Raw genomic sequence first — 19,315 nt, 5'->3', positions numbered from 1 at the left:
TATGGGTCAGAGGACCACATCTCATATATTCAAGTTTTGGTTCAGTTTCTATTCCTGGATACCCTTTCCTTTCCTCACCTCTATGTTGTACTGGGTGTATTTTGTGGTGCTAACACTAGTTACATAAACTCTGTAGAGTTTCTAATAATTCAAGGCAATGAGTAGAAGAGTGAGGACAGTGGGGCCTGGGTAGGAAGATGGAAAAGTTAGTGCTGGGGAAGTAATGAAAAGGAGACAGTAATATCAGCCCTGTTGCAGGTGTGAGAGAGAGAGAGATAGAGAGAATGGGAATCAGAGATGGGTGATGGTGGGAGAGAGTAATGGATGTCAATAGAGAGAGGAAATGATGGCTGACATTACACAAAATGGTGATAACATCAAACAGGTCTAAGGTTGCCCCTCTTCATATGTCTTGAGAGTGAATAAGATTGTGGTAGAATAGGCACAGGTTTAGTAGAATCTCTTGCTACATAGGCAACATGGTTCTATGAGTAGGAGTTAGTGGGATAAGTGTGAGTGAAATGAGAAAATTTGTAGCAACAGAGCAGCAGAATCCAATGAATAAGACAACATGTAAAAGGGAGAAGAATGCTTGAAATAGCTTGATGCCTCTTCTCAATGTCATTCACTTGTCACTCAGAGGTAGTGAAGCTGGGTAGCAGATGCAGGCTTAAGGTTATATTAAGAAACCCACCTAGAGGATTATATACATCATCATTATTTAGTGCTTTCCTGGTCAGATAAAATTTTATAAGGCAGATTTTACATGGACAGATGTTCTTCCTTTTGTTAACCTTCATCTGTTTCCAAGTAAGTTGATATTTGTCCAGAAATGTTTTCACAGAAGACTGCAAATGAATGTATCACTTGCATGATGTTAATGCAAGAAGACATATTGTCATTATCAACATCAATAAATGTCTATCTTTTATATTGGCATGGCTTGGATGTTTTGACAGTATTCAGCGTCTCAGGAAGGTCATACTCTAATGTCTGCTTTTGACATAGTTTTTATGGATGGATGTCCTCTCTAATGTCAATCACTTTACAGTGTGCAGGGTACTTTTCTGTGGTACCAACACTAGTGAGGTTGCCAAGTACCTCACATGACAGAAAAAGGCCTCCTCAACTGAGTGGGTGAGGGTGTAGTAGAGGGAGGTGGCTTTATGCCAAATGTTTGCTGTAGATGTGATACATGGCTACCTTGGATTAATAAAATGTTTTGTTGGAGTAACTGGAAAGGAGATAAAGATGCTGATGGCAATGTGTCAAAGTCCAAGTAGGTGAGTATAAGGGAGATAGAGGCAGAAGATTGGGAAGTGAGAGTGGATAGGTTCATAAGAGAGTACAAGGTAAGTGACAGATGGGTGAATGTAGTGAGTGGTAAATTAAATGTAGTCCAAGATATAGCTGTTGGGTATGGTGAGATGAAATAGGAATGGCTCAGGAAGGAGGTGTTAGTACAGGAAGGGTGGAGAGTAGCAGTATAACCTGTACATAGATTAGAAAATATTTTTCCAGCCTTCACACATCATCTGCTTTCAGTGTCTGTTTTATTGCCATGCAATATCACAGTACATAAGCATCATAGTTTTTTCTATATTCATTGAAAATACTTTGTTAGCAGCAGAGCTAATAGCTCCCTGAACTTCACTATCCACATTGTCACTAAGGTTCTTATATTCTTGGAACATCTAATTCTATTGCTGATTAAGTCAGTTTGCAAACAAAAGCTGACAACTAATTCTTGGAGTCTATAATTCTATATTTGTATAGGTTTTACTTAAAAACAATCTTATGTGATGTGTGCTTTAGTATTATTTGTTTTGCTGTCATATGGTGTCATCTTATATACTCTGTCCTTTAAAGTAGTAGGATCTCATTTGAGGAGATTTGGCTGTTCATTCTAACTGGTTGAATGACTATGTAAACTGTTCTGTCATTGGTTTGATATTTTAGATGTTATTTTCCCTGGTTATGTAAAATCTATGGGACAAGATGTAAGCTGTTGGTTACTCGAAACTAATGTTCTACTGACAGTGTATTTCAATTTATGAGACATGAGTATCATAACTCACATTTACCCATCAGAACCTATTCTAAGATATAAGGTTGCTGTGCTTTGTCAGAAACACAATAATATAGTTTTAGCGAAATGTAAATGAAATATCTCTGAGGTGCAGTGAGTGTTGAAAGCTGCTGATTGATTTGGGTTTCATATTGATAGAACACTTTTCTTCTTACAGGTGATATTGCTAGATATGGTAGCTATTGTTGACAGTTAGGATTACTGTGCTAATAGAGAGTACAATGATAGGAAAATACCCAGGGACACTTGCTATATGTAAAGTTGGCTGTAATTAATGTGTAATGAGGTAGGAATTTCACTAGTTCTCTTAATGACTAACTATATGGAATATGCTGTTCTGTTCCTTATAGGAAGAAAGGGTGAAAGTTAAATATAGAAGCTCGTCTATCTTAGATAACAGTCCCAGATATTCTTTGGGTCGGGCTTCTTTGGATTTAATAACTTGGTCCCACAATCCATAGTGATCCCTTATGGGAGTCTGAAGCAATTACTGTATGAATGTTGACCAGTTAAATTTAGCCTAGATTTTCTATTTACCAGAATATATTAAAAGCAAAATTGTTTATTTACTGCTGTGTACGCAATCAAATCAATCCTCATTGCTGTAGCAAATTGGTTATAAAATTAATGGCAGGAAGATAAATTCACTGATGTACTGAAAAAGAACAAAAGCTGTAAGGCAGGTGGCTCTTGATAAGATACTACACGTTGTGTGGAAGAAGAGGCATTCAATGCCATCCTTCAATTTTGTAATGCAATATGTGGACTGAGGTTAATTATGGTGTGGCTGTTAAGAAGGGCATCCAGCTGTAGAAACCAGGCCAAAGCTGACATTGGGGCCTAATGCAGCTCTGCAGCTTGTTGGGCCCTGTCAAATCATCTGACCCATTCCAGCATAGAAAACGTGTTAAATGATGACTAACCAATTACAACAATAACACAAATTATGCTGATATTACTTTCTTTACAAATACTAGTTTGTATCCTTAACATGACTTTGAAAAAGCAGAAGATATTCGTCATGATGTCAATATCTCAATCAGAAGGGATCAATAAACACAATGAAACAAAACCATGTAAAATCCATCAACTCCTTGGCATATGAGGGGATGCTGAAAAGTTCCTGGCTTTAAGGGTATCACGAAAAGCCTGATTGGAGGCCCAACCTTCCGAGTTCTTTTACAGGGTTTAGAAAAACTGAAGGACTACTGCAATGAGTGTGTGAATCTGAGAGGGGGATATATTGAATAAAACTGTAATTAACTGATCCTCCTGTGTTTTCTTTTCCCTCAAAGCTAAGACCTTTTCAGTACCCACTCATATATGTAGAAAGTAAATCACATATAGAAAACAGATGTAGAAATTCATATGATAGCCTCAGTATCTTCTGGAAAGTCATTGCTACATCATCATAACCTTTTTGCATCTACTTGCCTTGCTGTCAAGGGTTGGACAGCTTGCCATATTCAAAGCCAGCTTATGGTCAAAAGATCACGTGTATTGCTTGTGTATTTCAATTTTGGTATGATGTCTACACAGCTGGATGCCCTTCTAGCATGAACTACTTTACAGACTACAGCATGTTATTATTTTTGTGGAACCAGCATGACAGAGGCAGCTATATTTTCAGTAAGGCAAAAAAGTACTCTCACCTTACATTCTGTTGAGAGTACTGGGTACATTTATAGAGATCAGTACATTGGCTCATATACTCTTTATTTGGGTGTGTCGTATGAAGTTTGTTTCCTAACCACTTAGTTCTATGTTCAGTTCCACTGTATGGCACCTTGGGCAGGTGTCATCTACTGTAGCCTTAGGCCAGCCAAAACCTTGTGAGTGGGTTTGGTTGATGGAAACTGAAAGAAGCACCGAGAGAACCTGAAATAAGGCGGTGAGCTGGCAGAAACGTTAGCACGCTGGGCGAAATGTTTAGCGGTATTTCGTTTGCCGTTATCTTCTGAGTTCAAATTCTGCCGAGGTCGACTTTGCTTTCATCCTTTCGGGGTCGATAAATTAAGTACCAGTTACGCACTGGGGTCGATGTAATCGACTTAATCCCTTTGTCTGTCCTTGTTTGTCCTCTCTATTTTTAGCCCCTTGTGACCAATAAAGAAATAGGAAACTGAAAGAAGCATGTCGTATATGTGTGCGTGCGCGCGCATCTTTCTGTCTGCTGTGTTTGTCCCCCATCACTGTTTGATAACCAATGTTTATGTTTTTACGTCCCCGTAACTTAGCGATTCGGCAAAAGACGACCGATAGATTAAGTAACAGGATAGATAAAGTACTAAAATTTCTCATGCTGGTATCCCAGCATGGCCGCAATCTTATGACTGAAAAATAATAACTGTGTGTGTGTTTAAAATTGAAAATGTTTAAAAAATCCCGATAGATCAGCAAAAAAAATGAACTCAAAAAAACCTACAAGTTTGGCCTTTAGGCCTATCAGAGTTATGTCCCTTAGATTGATAGTTTTTTTTTTCAGTGTTTTAGTCCTTATACTATGTGCCAATTCCGAGAGGTAATTTGGAAGATGAGAGTGAGAGAAGTTGGAGAGGAACTCTTAAAACTTGCTTGAGCATATACAGGTGTGTGTGTGTGTGTTCACGTGCGCATACTGGGTGTGGAGGAAATTTTGTTCTAGAAAGAATTATTTTTAAAAGCCATTTGGTAATCCATACTGGCTATTCTGTGTGTGACTTCTCTCTCAGTCCCTTCCTCTCTCTCAGTCCCTTCCTTTTCTCTCTCCATCCATCCATCCATTATTAATTAACCAAACTCAAAATACTTATCTTTTACTCAAGGGAAATAACTCTTGCTTTTTTGATAGTTATGTCCCGTTGATAATTAAATCTAACGTTAGTCATTGCCTATAACGTCAACTTCAGAAAGTTCGTATAAAAGGGGTTTTATACAAACCCAAGAATGATATTTGATTTCTTCTCTGCAGTGCCTTTGTGTGTATGGCAGTTGAAATAGTTAACAATGATCCCATCAAAATATTTCTTTCTTCAATTTGAAGAATGTGATTTTTCATTTTACGATAAGAAAATTCGGTGCTACTTTAGCGTGGTGCGGTCTTTCGCAATCGTTACTAGTGAGCTTTCCCAGTCACACCTTAATCAATTTTGCTGCAAAGTTTTGAGAAAAGATGCAGCAGATTTGTTTGTGGTAATGATGTACGAAGTGTGAATCGTTAATTAAGATTTAAGTGTAAGTTATTAATAAATCATTATTCAACATTAATCAATTTGTTTTTATCATCCTGTAGTATAAAGTTCTTATAGTGGAGGTAGATCGCAAGCTAAAGCTGCATTGTTGTCCTGAGAGGGTTTTAGATATATTTCAGTCGTGAAAATGAACGCTCAGCTGAACAATTTGTGATCATTAGTGTTAGAAATATACGAAAGGCGATATCTACTACATTTGGAAAGACACACTCAATATTGTCTTCTAATATAATTTTATAAAGTTCAACACGACTGAATCTAGTTTTTCTATTTTCTCTTACACTGAAATTATGGCGCACATATAAACGAAACAGCTCAAGCTCAGCTGAGAAATTACTATTGAAGTCCTCGGGGTAAGTATCAATCGGGTTTTGACAATATTAAGAATAGTTCTCAGCGTTAGTAGATGTTGAAGAGGCATTACGTGGTACACCACATAGAAAAGAAAAACTTTTCTGCCCTTTTTTTTGGATATGTCCCCTCTTTTCATCTCAGTTGCAAGTTTGTCAACAAATTCTGGGAAAGGTGGTAACACGAAAATTATCTCTAGCATTTAGATATACTCCTGGTGCAACTCCGTCATGGGGTAGCTTCTTTCTAATACGTTTACGAGTTGCAGTTGCCTTGTAATCAACATCTGGTTACATTTTCTTGGCATCTTTTTCATATTTTTCAAATTCATCTCGTGAGGTGCACGTTTGCTCTGCTAATGATACATACAGATCTGCATATATTTTAAAGTTCACATCCTCATTTTGTAGACCTTTATTTACTCTGTAAAATTTCTGCAAAATCTCTTTCCAAAAATTCAACATGATAACGAATTCTAGCTCTTGCATCTTGTCTGCAGTATTATTTGCCTCTCTCCTAGCATCTCCCTTTTGTGACTGATCTTCAGCTATATATTCTAAAGTATCCAAAATCTCAAGGAAAGATTTCAAAATCGCTTCTGTGGCCATAGCATGTGCGTCCCATCTTGTATCGGAGAGGGATTTTTAGACACTTTCATTATTAATACTATCTGTAAGAATTTTCCACCAGTCGGCTGAAAACAAAAATGTAGAGTAACTGTACTGTAGTGAAGTCAACAGCACTTTGGTCAACCAGATTTAATGGATGAGCTGCACAGGGAACATTTATAGCAAACTTGTTTGTTTCTAAAATTTTTGCTGCATCCATTTATAACATTCAAACAGGTTAGTAGACCACAACCCTGGATCTTCTGCCAAATTGCGATTTTCTTCATGTTTTACAGAATTAATTAATTCATTTGCAGTAGAGGTATCAGTATCATGAGAATTTACGGGCAAAATGAGATCACTCAGATTAGTTATGAGACTTGTGCTAGATGAACGTGCTTGTGATATCTCGGTGATTCGAATGTCTTCATAATTTGATTCTGGAGTGATCAAAGAGGTATTTGCCATATTTGTGTTGATTTCTGAAGATGGAAATTGACTTTGACCCAAAATCTGTGCTTCATCATGTTGATGTTGTGGATCTTTTGTGAATCCGTTTCATCTTAGTTCTTGGGTGTCATATCATAGCTCAAGCTTGCTGTGGACAAATGTACCACCATGCATTTTGGGAGGAAAAACCCAGCGCCTACCTACACTAATCTCAAAAAGTCTTCTTGTGAACGTGACCTGGGCATTATTGTCGACAGCGATTTGCATTGGACAAAACACATTGCTAAAATTGCCAAGAAGGCTGAGGGTGTCTTGGCATCACTTACCAAGTCCTTTGTGAGCCGCTCTCTGGCTATCTATCTGAGGCTTTATATAGCTATGGTGCGGCCTCATCTGGAATTTGCACCACCGGTCTGGAACCCCTATCTTGTCCAGGGTATTAATCGTCTGGAAACCGTTCAGCGATGTGCAACCAAAAGAATACCCTCCATCAAGTATTTGCCATATTCTGAACGTCTTACTTCCCTGGGCATGGATACATTGAAACTCCGACGTCTGGCAGCTGACTTGGCAGACACCCATGAAATTATTAACCATCTTACTAATAATAACACTTAGCACCTTTTCAAACTCCACCTGTCTAACACCCGTGAACATGTTTACAAAGTCAGAAAACAGCACAGCTCCCATGACTTTCGGAAACATTTTTTCACGCTAAGAGTTGCTGAAGTATGGAATAAACTGCCGGCATCAGTTGTCAGTTGTCAGAGCTCTGCATCCTTCAAAACGTCCATGCTTCCTGAGATTCGCCAACACTACACTTGATTTTCTTCCCTCCATACACCCGCAAGCATGTATCTGACTCATACACTGTTCACTTTCAAGACATTTGTATATTACTGCATATGCCTTATACGCACTTTTGACAAGATGTGGTGCACCTGAGCACTGTATACAATAATTTCATTATTATTATTATTATTATTATTATTATTATTATATATCATAATACTGAAAAAATATTTTTAGAACGTCATACGAAGGTAAAAAAAAACATAGTTTTTTTTTTTTTTTCCAAAGTTTACTTTTTTCTACATACAAAAATTGATGTATCTATGTGAAACGCTGGTCATATGTAAGGTACAAAAAAGCAAAATTTTATTTGACAATACGGAACAAAACCAAATAAATGAAATCAAAGCAATAAACAATCGAAACAGTAAAACTAAGACTGCATAACATATCTTTGTTTATGTGAGTTTAGTTTATATTGTATGGAAATCAGTTAAACATTTAACATGGACACCGTCTTTACATTTAGTACTCGTGGGAGTCATGTTGTGGCAGTGACGATATCTCAGTATTTTTTTTTATCTGGTATGAATGCAGCAATTTTTATCTTGTAATTTTAATCACAAATCATAACAAATAATTGTTTCCTTATATATATAAGAGACACCCATTTATGTATTCAATATATTTATACTATATATATATATATATATATATATATATATATATATATAGTAGTAGTAACAGAAAAGAAGAATTTCGATTATCCCCACGTGGTGAGTTGTAATCTATATAAGAAATTAAAAAAGGAAAATACGCACACTTACATGGTTTTAATATATATATATATATATCAAAATAAGCAACAAGAATGACTCCGGTAATTTGGTACGATCGTTTCGTACTACATCATTTTATTAAATGTTGTAAGTATTACAACAGATTTAAGATGCTGAGTACTCATCAGCCAATTATAGAGGTTTTCCATTAATACAAAAATTTTCAAATCAAGTGGCAACATTATAGAGAAGGTAGATATATAGACCGTAGTGGTAAGTAATCCATCTAATCTTTCGGATAAATTCATTGGTTCTGTGGATCAACAGCCATATGTATTCGTCCTTACTGTATAAGGGGATATCCTTTGGGGAAAACTCTATATTTACCTTTTTCATCCTTAAGGACGAATACATATGGCTGTTGATCCACAGAACCAATGAATTTATCCGAAGGATTATGGATTACTTACCACTACGGTCTATATGTCTACCTTCTCTATAATGTTGTCACTTGATTTGAAAATTTTTGTATTAATGGAAAACCTCTATAATTGGCTGATGAGTACTCAGCATCTTAAATCTGTTGTAATACTTACAACATTTAATAAAATGATGTAGTACGAAACGATCGTACCAAATTACCGGAGTCATTCTTGTTGCTTATTTTGATTATAATCACCCTACGGATTTTTATGGATAACACCATACAGAATTCTGGTGCATCTAAATTAAGTACCATATTTATTTGAATCTAAATATTTGCTGAGCTTATTATCATCATCATCATCATCATCGTTTAGCGTCCGCTTTCCATGCTGGCATGGGTTGGACGTTGCAACTGGGGTCTGGGAAGCCAGAAGGCTGCACCAGGCCCAGTCTGATCTGGCAATGTTTCTACGGCTGGATGCCCTTCCTAACGCCAACCACTCCATGAGTGTAGTGGGTGCCTTTTACGTGCCACCTGCACAGGTGATATATATATATATATATATATATATATATAGTAGTAACAGAAAAGAAGAATTTCGATTATCCCCACGTGGTGAGTTGTAATGTATATGAGAAATTAAAAAAGGAAAATACGCACACTTACAAAGTTTTAATATTATATATATATATATATATATATCTACCTAAAGGGAACAAGAGATACCCGTTTATATATATAATATATGTAATATATATGTAACATATATTATGAGCAAAGAAAATGGTAAAAAAACAAAATTAGTATGACAAGTAGCGAAATTAGTTTGCTACTGACAAATTTAATAAAGAAATAATTGGAAATTTTTAAGGGTCATTAAAGGTTCAACCCAGCAGAAAAAAAAAGTGGAAAACATCAATTTTTTAATTTAGCATGTAATTTTTTAATATTTTGTATAGCGATACATTTAAATATACAAAATGAAAATTTTTGAATAAAAAACTTACCGTACTTTTAAAAAGTGTAAAAAATTCAAATATAATGATAAAAAAGCGAAGTGAAGCAGATAAATTGTAAACTCAATGAAGAAGGTGAAGTAAACAAGTATGAAATTATTATGTGACTGAGGAATTTTTGTTTAGTATTCACTAATGACCAACGCATCAATCATCATATTTGATACATTGTTTTGTTCCTTCTCGAGCCATGCCTGGCTCATAAGGGCCGGTTTCCCGGTTTCCTTGGCGGTCCGTCGCAGGTGAGCTGCAAGATGCAGGAGGAAAGAGTGAGAGAAAGTTGTGGCGAAAGAGTCAGCAGAAGTTCGCGATTACCTTCTGCGGGAGCCGCGTGGGGCTTAGGTGTTTCGCTCATAAACACACACATCGCCCGCTCTGAGATTCGAACCCGCGATGCGTCGACCGCGAGTTCGCTGCTCTAAACACTAGGCCAATATTTGATACGTTGACAAAAATGATATATTTATACACATGTGAAATGATTTTATTAGATTACAAGTTTAAAATCATAAATTACAATATATATGAAGAATGTTAGAGACAAAAATTTTGGTTAGTTTTGGAAAATCAACAAGTTTCGCAAAATGAAAATCTCTACTAAAAAAATGGTTTTTTCGTTTACAAAAATAAAATTTTTATGTGAAATAAGATTAATATTTTTACCAAAACCATAATTTAAATTTATTATAGGTTTTTTCAAGCACTTATGTTGTTTCATATTTATTTTTATACATTTTATGTCTCAAATCAGAGATAAATTGATTGATAATGATTCTTATATGAATTGGTGGCATAAATGATATATGAAGCAAACGATTCATTATAATTTCAATAGACGAAACACTAAATATAATGGACAAACAAAGCTGAGTGTGCTATATATTGACATGCGTGACGCGTCATGAAATGAAGATCATCCTGAACCAGCAACAGTTTTCAACTAATCTAAGAACTTACAAGCTACCTGACACTTGCACTGATTCGAACGCATACTATACGTGTTCAAAACTTGTATAACTTCCAGCCTGTTGCACAGCGTATTTCATTTATTTATAAACAGAAATTTTTGCATTAAAATTTGAAGATGGCTATAAATTCATTTCTTCATTTCAGTAGTAAAACCAGCTATGCGGCAACCCCGCATCCATAGAAGAGGGTGAAGAGATGGCGCTCCTCTTTCCTTGATGCCTTAAGCACGTGCTTATTTTGCTTATAGGTTAATCCAGCACTGGGTGTCCTTCAGCAAGTCCCTTTACGTGATGTTGCTCCAATCAACTTAGCTGAAGGTAAATAGCACTAGAAGTAGCTGCAGTTAATCTTCCGATGTATGTATGTATGTATGTATGTATGTATGTATGTATGTATGTATGTATGTATGTATGTATGTATGTATGTATGTATGTATGTATGTATGTATGTATGTATGTATGTATGTATGTATGTATGTATGTATGTATGTATGTATGTATGTATGTATGTATGTACAGGGGTTATCCAAAATAATGGAAACACCTAGCATCACAGCATCAATTTTGAAATATCTGTAAAACCGCCTAAAGCTTGTTTATTTTTATGTTTTTTGATTTTTATGTTTTTTGCATAATGTGTTTTGCTAAAATTGCTGTTTCTCTTCAGATATCATCAGAAAAAGGTAATTAAAATTCATTAAAATGACAGATCGGACTTTCAAAGAGGTCAAATTGTTGGTCCTCGTATGGCAGGCGCCAACGTAACGAAAACAGCCGAAATGTTTGGTGTATCAAGAAGTACTGTCTCGAAAGTAATGACAGCCTTTGAGAAAGAGGGAAACATCTCCTCGTCGAAACAAAACTCCGGAAAAAACCCCAAAACTTTCAGATAGGGATCACAAAAGTACCGGTCCCAAAATTACTGCAGAGCTTAATGACCACCTCTTTGATAGGAAAATTTCTGTCAGTACCATCATTGCATGTGCAGACAAGGGCCTCTCTGAACCTCACTTCACCAGCTCTGCTGTGGCCCGAGACTCGCTTATTTATCCCACACTCTTCTACCTGTAAATTAACGAACTTATTACAGTTACCTTCAACAAAACTCATTCCTCTCAACCGTAATCTTCCTCAAATATATGTAACCTAGACATCTCATATTAAACATACACCATCAACAGAGACTTAGAAGGCACTCCATAATGGGAACTCGAAAATTTTGTTTCATTCATCAATACAACGATACAGTATTTGTGCATATATTTGAAAACCTGTGATTAAAATTATATCCCACATCCCTCTCTCTTGTCTTGGACAACATGTAATTAACACTCATCAAAGTCCAGCCTTTGACCGTATCTTGGTGGGAAGGTTAAACGAGTGAGTGTCAGAACTATGCAGTTAGAGACTTCGAGTCCCTGGTAGGACCACCCAAAGCGGACAGGTCTGACGCCGGCAGTGCTAGGGCTGCAACCCGGCTAACTGGATCGCGTCTGCAGGCATCCTGCAGCAATAAGGCGTAACACGAGGACGAACTGCTACCGATCGTGTACGGTGGCTTACGAATACAGATGGGAACAGTTTTCGCGAACTTTGATAATCTTTTGAAACTCCTATGAACTCAAAAAGAGCTGCTTTAACCCCTGCCGGGTGAATACCTTTACAAGACTTGATGAGTTACAAGACTCATCAAGACTTAATATTTCTTACTTGTCCTACACCACATAACACAACAAAATTTCATCCCAGAGATTAAGTTTCCTCTTCAGGACCATGAGATACTTCAGCTCGCATTAGCTCCTGACTCTTCAAATCTCAAGCATTAGCCATAATGGAATATTTCTTCCGTATCTAGGACGGTGCCACTGCTGATGCTGCTATACATACAAATCTTTTAGATTACACCCAAAAGATGTAATAAGTTGGCAACGATGATCTCTATTCTTCATATTACTTCCAGTCAAACTCACCCGTCATATTTATTGCTTCTCATCCTGTTTCTCCCCTTTTAAACCCGGCACTAATTTCCATACCCAGTCCTTTCTTCGGAGGATGTCAACTTCCTACAAGTTTCTTGCTGCCACTTTTTTTTTTTACTACAGACCTCGATTTGCAAGTGTTAAAACTGAACATCAACCACGTCTATCTATAGTTTGGGAGTGAGACTTGCCAAATACAGGACACAAAATTCTTTCTTCCTCAACGAAACGTTTGTCATTAGCGGATGTTAGAACAGGTAGAGTGCCTAAACAACTATCTCCAATTCGAATCTGGCGGGATCGACTTTGATTTCAATATCTGGAGCCAATAAAATAAATACCGGTAATATTTTGGCGTTTGTTTGCCTCAGCTATGCCTCCACCAGCCTCTATAAATCGGTAAATTGTATATCCCGAGAGATCCTTTATTTCCAAACAGGTGAACAGTTATATTAAGAATAAAACAATGCACATCAAAGTACACATACTTTCAAGTCATTTGCCGCAAAATTGGCACCTAAGCACCAAAGCTAGACACATCACTTACTGTGAAGGATGATTGACAAATCTGAATAAAACATCTGCTTTTATTCTGGTTTGATTAACTTCCTCACCACCTCAAGACAGTAGAATCTATTTCTGTTTACAATAACATAATTTAAAAATTTTAAATAAATGTGAACTGGTGAAATATGTAAAGAACGGATGAAAGAGAATGAATTTAATTCAAATATTGACTAGTATGGCATGTATTTGGATAATTAAAATATGATGAAGCAGTTTTTTTTTCTTTATTATAAATATGCTTGAGTTACAACAAAGTTAAATTTAGACACAAATTTTCTTCTAATGAAAGGAAAGCTAAGATAAAAACCAATAAAATAAACAAAAACAAAATCTCCCCCAATTCCGTCTCTACAAAACAAATAAAAGCAATATTTTAGTATCTGAATAGAACTATTGAACACGATAACCTAATTTCCAGGGAAATTTCTTGAGAAATTAAATTTAAATTTAATTCCTCTTCCATCATATCTTTAAGGCGAAAGCTGCTGACTCTCGCTAAAAGATAAACCAAATTACAGAGGGATTATAATTTTTTTTGCTGCCAATCTATCAAATAGGATTTCGATTATCACATAAAATTTCAAACACTCATTAATCAATCACCTTTTAATATCATTATTGTTATTATTATTGTTGTTGTTATTACTATTGCTGTTGCTTTTGATGTTGTATTTATTGTTGTTGCTGTTATTATTATTATTATTATTATTATTAGCAAGGTGGTGAACTAGCGGAATATTTAACATGTTGGGAAAATGCTAAGCGGCATTTCTTCCGGCTTTGTGTTCAGAGTTCAAATTTCGCTGAGATCGACTTTGCCTTTGAGCACTGGGGTTGAGTACCAGTTGAGCACTGGGGTTGTTGTAATCGACTAGCCTCTCTTCCCAAATCTCAGGCCTTTGTGCCTATGATAGAATGGTTTATTATTATTATTGAAGACGTCACAGTATCAAATATCGTGATGTGAATTGAAGCTATTGTGTTTACCGGGGATTTGTACAGTCTGTCAAGTCACAAGGACTTCAGACAGACAGTACTTTACGCAGTATGCGTGCAGTTCCAAGTAATGCCGATTTTTGCAATACACCTAAATTGTAGGGTATTTCTAAAGTTTCCAGAAGTTTATTGCGGTTGCATGGTATTGAACCCAATACTCCGATGACTACAGGGAAGCATTTATGCTTGATTCTCGAAGCTGCCATATCTTGGCGATCTCAATTTTAGGTCTCCATATTTATCCATCTTTTATCTTTCTTTCATGATGATATATTGATCTCCTGGCCACGTCGGTTGTTAGGCACACTTGTTTATCCCTCCTAAAGGTTACTATATTCGGCCGTCGATGCTCTAACACCTTGTCTGTTTAGAAGTCAAAATCCCAGAGGATCATTGCCTACCCCTTTTCGTCCATTACCTTTTCCGGTGTTGGTACCAAGCACCCTTTACCTCGTATCCATGCTTACGGCATTGTAGCCAGTGAAGGTTTTGGGCTACTTTGTTGTGTCTGCGCTTGTACTCTTTCTGCGCAAGAATTTCGTAAGCACAAATAATGTGAGTCACGCTTTCGACCCTCTTCCCACATTCTGCAGAGGTCCGTGGTACTTGTGTGGTATATATTTTTCGCTGAGTTGGTATTCAATGCCTGGTTCTGTGCTATTATCCTCCTCCTCCTCCTCCTCCTCATCATCATCATCATCATCATCATTATTATTATTATTATTATTATTATTATTATTATTATTATTATTATTATTATTGTTACAGACGTTGCACAGGATACAATATCGTGAGGTTGTTTGAAGATATTGTGTCTACCGGGGGTTTGTACTGTTTGTCAAGTCACAAGAAGGACCTCAGAGAGTAATTAACGCAATATGCGTGCAGTTTGAAGTAATGCCGACTTTTGCAATGCATCTAGATTTAAAGTATTTCTAAAGTTTTCGGATGTTTTTTTTTCAGATTGGGTGATATTGAACCCAATACTCCGAAGACAATAGGGATAACCATTCTGTTTGACTCTCGTACCTACCACATTTTAGCGATCTCAATTCTCAGGTCTCCATATTTATCAACCTTTTCTCTTTCTTTCATGATGATATATTGATCTCTTGGCACTGCCGTGTCAATTGTTAGGCATTCTTGTTTGTCCCCCCCAAAAAGTTACTACTTCCGGTCTTCGGTGCTCTAATACCTTGTCTGTTGGAAGTCAAAGTCCCAGAGGATTTTTGCCTTCCCCTTTTCGTCCATTACCTTTTCCGGTGTATGTTGCTACCCAAGTACCTTTAACCTCATATCCATACTTACAGCATAGCAGCCAGTGGAGGTTTTGGGCTACCTTGTCGTGTTTACACTTGTTTTCTTTCTGCGCAAGACTTTCACAAGCACTAACAATGTGAGTTACAATTTCGACCCTCTTCCCACACATTCTGCAGAGGTCCGTGGTACTTGTGTGGTATATATTCTTTTCTACTGAGTTGGTATTCAATGCCTGGTCCTGGGCAGCGATGATTAGGCTTTCAGTTTTCATTTTTAGGCCACCCTTGCTGAGTCACCTCCATGATGCTTCCTGGTCTTTTAATTTGTTGGTTTCATGGTGGAACTGACCATGTAATTCCTGCGGAGTAGGGTTTCTTCTCTCTCGTTGGCTGTTCTTGATCGGCGCTCTTAAGACCATTCTTGCTAAATCCTGAGTTAGCAGTATATTGTAGCAGGCCTTGTTTGCTCTTTACTAAATATTCTGCCTGGTTTCTTCTTTCACTGTTGATGCACTCCCGTGCGCTAATCATCCCACGTTCACCTCTACCCCTCTTCATGCAGAACCTGTGTACAGTCACCTTAGGATGGAGGGAACCATACATTGTCATTGTCTTTCAAGTATTGTGATTGAGTTAGTTAACCTCTGCTTGTGTCCATTTCAGGATGGGTACACTATGGCGGACTACAGCAACAGCCCATGTGTTGATGGCAGTCACAAGGCTCCTTGAGTTGAGTTTTGATTTCAAGAGAAGTTTGAGGTGCTTGAAATATGCAGTGATGACCTTGTCTTTCATTTCTTTATGCAAGATATTGTCCATCTCCAGGATTCCACGGTACTTGTACCCATCATCATCTGGGTCTTCCATTCTCTCTCCGTTTGGCAATTCTATGCCCCTACAATTTGCTCTTTTCCCCCGCTTCAAAGTAAGCACCATGCATTTCGAGATACCGAATTCCATCCCTATATCCTTGCTGCACTTTAGCGCAGTCTCAACCAGCCTCTCCTTTTTAGGCTCTATTTTTGTGAACTGTTTTAAATCATCCACGAAGAGGAGGTGGTTGCGGCGAGGTCCACTCCTTCTCAGCTCATAGTGTGCGTTGACTTTGCGCAGGACTACAGAAAGTGGGATCAAGGCTATAACAAATAACAGAGGTGAACAGGAGTTTCCTTGGAAGATACCTCTTTTGATCGTTACCTCGGCTAAGAGCTGGTTGTTACAGGAAAGACGTGTTTTCCAACTAGGCATCCTGTTCTTATTCAGTGCACACACGTTCTCAGCTATTCCACACATGTCAAGTGTTTCCAAAATCCACGAATGCGGCAACATGTGGTAAACCTTTTTGAAGTCTATCCAGGATATGCATAAGTTTTTTTGGTATCGTTTACAGTTCTTCATTATAACCTTGTCTATCACGAGGTGGTCCTTGGTGCTCTTGGGTCCCTTTCGGCATTCCTTTTTGTTCTACTGGAAATAGATTGTTTTCTGCAAGGAACGTATATATTTTCCCTGCGAGTATACCTGTTAATACTTTCCAAAGGAAGTTAACAAAAACAATGGGTCGGTAATTGCCAGCCTCATTGCCCTTTGACCGATCTTTCTTTAACAATGTTGTTTTTCCCTCTACCATCTACTCCGGAACTGCACCACTCTGTAGAGAATTGTCTAATTGCAACGCAATTCTCTTGTGTGTTGACCTAAACCACTTGAGCCAGAATCCTTGAATTCCGTCTGGTACGGCCTTTTGTTTAGTACAATATGACACAACTACTACGATTTATTTTATTGACTTCGGATGAATAAAATGCAGATTCGACCTTGTGTTAATTTAAATACTGAACCATTAAAATAAAGTTTTATAATTTGTAACATTCAGCTTGTTATGGCATGTATCCGTGTGTATTACGCTGTAAATAACCTTGGATCTTAACTATGGAACTAAAATGATGACATAACGGACATTTTTTGATATAACGAAAGAATGTTATTGAAGATCTACAAATTTATTTATCGATACACAAACGAGATTTCATAAAACCTGTAATTTTACACATCCCCCACTAATGTTAGACTGATTTATAGAGAGACGTGTGTGTGTGTAATTCAGGATGAGTGTTGGCTTCATCACTTTGAGCCAGAAACAAAGAGACAATCCATGCAGTGGAAACATTTCCTCCTCACTTGCACTAAAGAAGGCTATGGTCGTTTCATCTGCTGGTTAGGTGATGGCCTCAACATTTTGGGATGCAGAAGGCATTGTGCTTATTTACTATTTTCAAAAGGGTACACCATCAATGGCGAGAATTATGCCAAATTGCTGAGGCAGTTACGAAAGGTTATCAAAGCCAAACGCCCAGGAAAACTGACGAATGGAGTCTTGTTTTATGAGGACAATGCTCCAGCACACAAGTCTTTAGTTTCAATGTTTACTGTGGTGCGTGACGTTGACTTTGGGCTGGTTGATCAGTCACCTTATTCTCCTTATTTGGCCTCACCTGACTCATCTGTTTCCCAACCTGAAAAAAGTCTTGGCTAAGAACCAGTATCGCAGCGGCGATGATGTCATATCTGCTGTTACTAGCAGCAGTTACTTTTGAAGTCTTCTTTGAACAGTCCGATGTCAGTTTACCTGGAAAGAAACAATGCAATTACAACTAAGGAGATTTAAAATTAATGCATGCTAGATTTCACAGCTCTAGCATCACTCTTTCATAGTCAACCTATGAGTTTTTGTAGCCCACCCTCGGATGTACGCAGTGTATGCAGCAAGAATATTTGTGTAGTGTGTGTATGTGTGTGTGTGTGTGCCTACGTGTGTGTGTATTGTATGTACGTAGCATGTATATATGTGTGTCTGTATGGACTTATGTATGGTGTGTTTGAAGGAGTGTATGGTGCATTTGAAGGGATGTGTATGTGTGTGTAACTTATGTGCATGTAGCGCGTGTGTGTATAGTGTATTGTGTATGGTGCATGTATGTAGTATGCGTGTGTGTATGTGTGTTAGTATAGACTTATGTGTGGTATGTTAGAAGGAATGCATGTGTGTGTAATGTAAATGGGTAGTGTATGTGTGTAGTGTGTGTATCTATGTATGCATGTGTGTATCTATATGTGTGTTTGTATGGACGTAGTGTATTTGAAGGAATGCACGTATGGCATGTTTAGAGGGTCGTCTGTGTGTGTGTGTGTGCGTGTGTGTGTGTGTGCGTGTGTGTGGTATGCGTATTGATATGGTCACGTGTGTGGTGCCTTGGGAGTATCCGAGGTGTGTGAAATGAAGCGCTAAATATAACACAGTGTCTGGGTTGGTCTTTCTGATTTTATTTGAAAACTGTTTACGATATTATTGTAATGACGGAGTTTTATTTAGATATTCTCCAATAGAATGTTCTGTCAAATTAAATCAACCAAATGAATAAGTACATAAAAGTAAGTGAAATCCAATTTAATGAAACAGTAAAACGTGTTGAAATGGAATAAATTGCTGATAAAATTGGTCTCAGCAAAAAAAAAAAAAAGGAGGGAAAATCAATCACTCGAGAAAAAGGAGGGAAAATTAGAAAAATAAGCGAAATAGAATCTGAATATAACTTTAACAAAATCATTGATAAACTATTCCCCTACACCATCATTAACATCTTAATCCTCAATAACCCCTTGATCATCATTGAAACAGCAGAGGCAGCAGCAGTAGCAGCAACGACGTCGAGATCAAAGGAACTATAGAATTACTCGCAGCAACAACAACAGCACAACAAGAACAAGAAGAAGAACAACAAAATCATCAGCTGTTGCAGTAGT

Source organism: Octopus sinensis, linkage group LG8, assembly GCF_006345805.1.
Source record: "Octopus sinensis linkage group LG8, ASM634580v1, whole genome shotgun sequence".
In the NCBI taxonomy this organism is placed as follows: domain Eukaryota; kingdom Metazoa; phylum Mollusca; class Cephalopoda; order Octopoda; family Octopodidae; genus Octopus; species Octopus sinensis.
The sequence above is the reverse complement of the archived record's forward strand: the minus strand, read 5'-3'. Positions refer to the sequence as shown.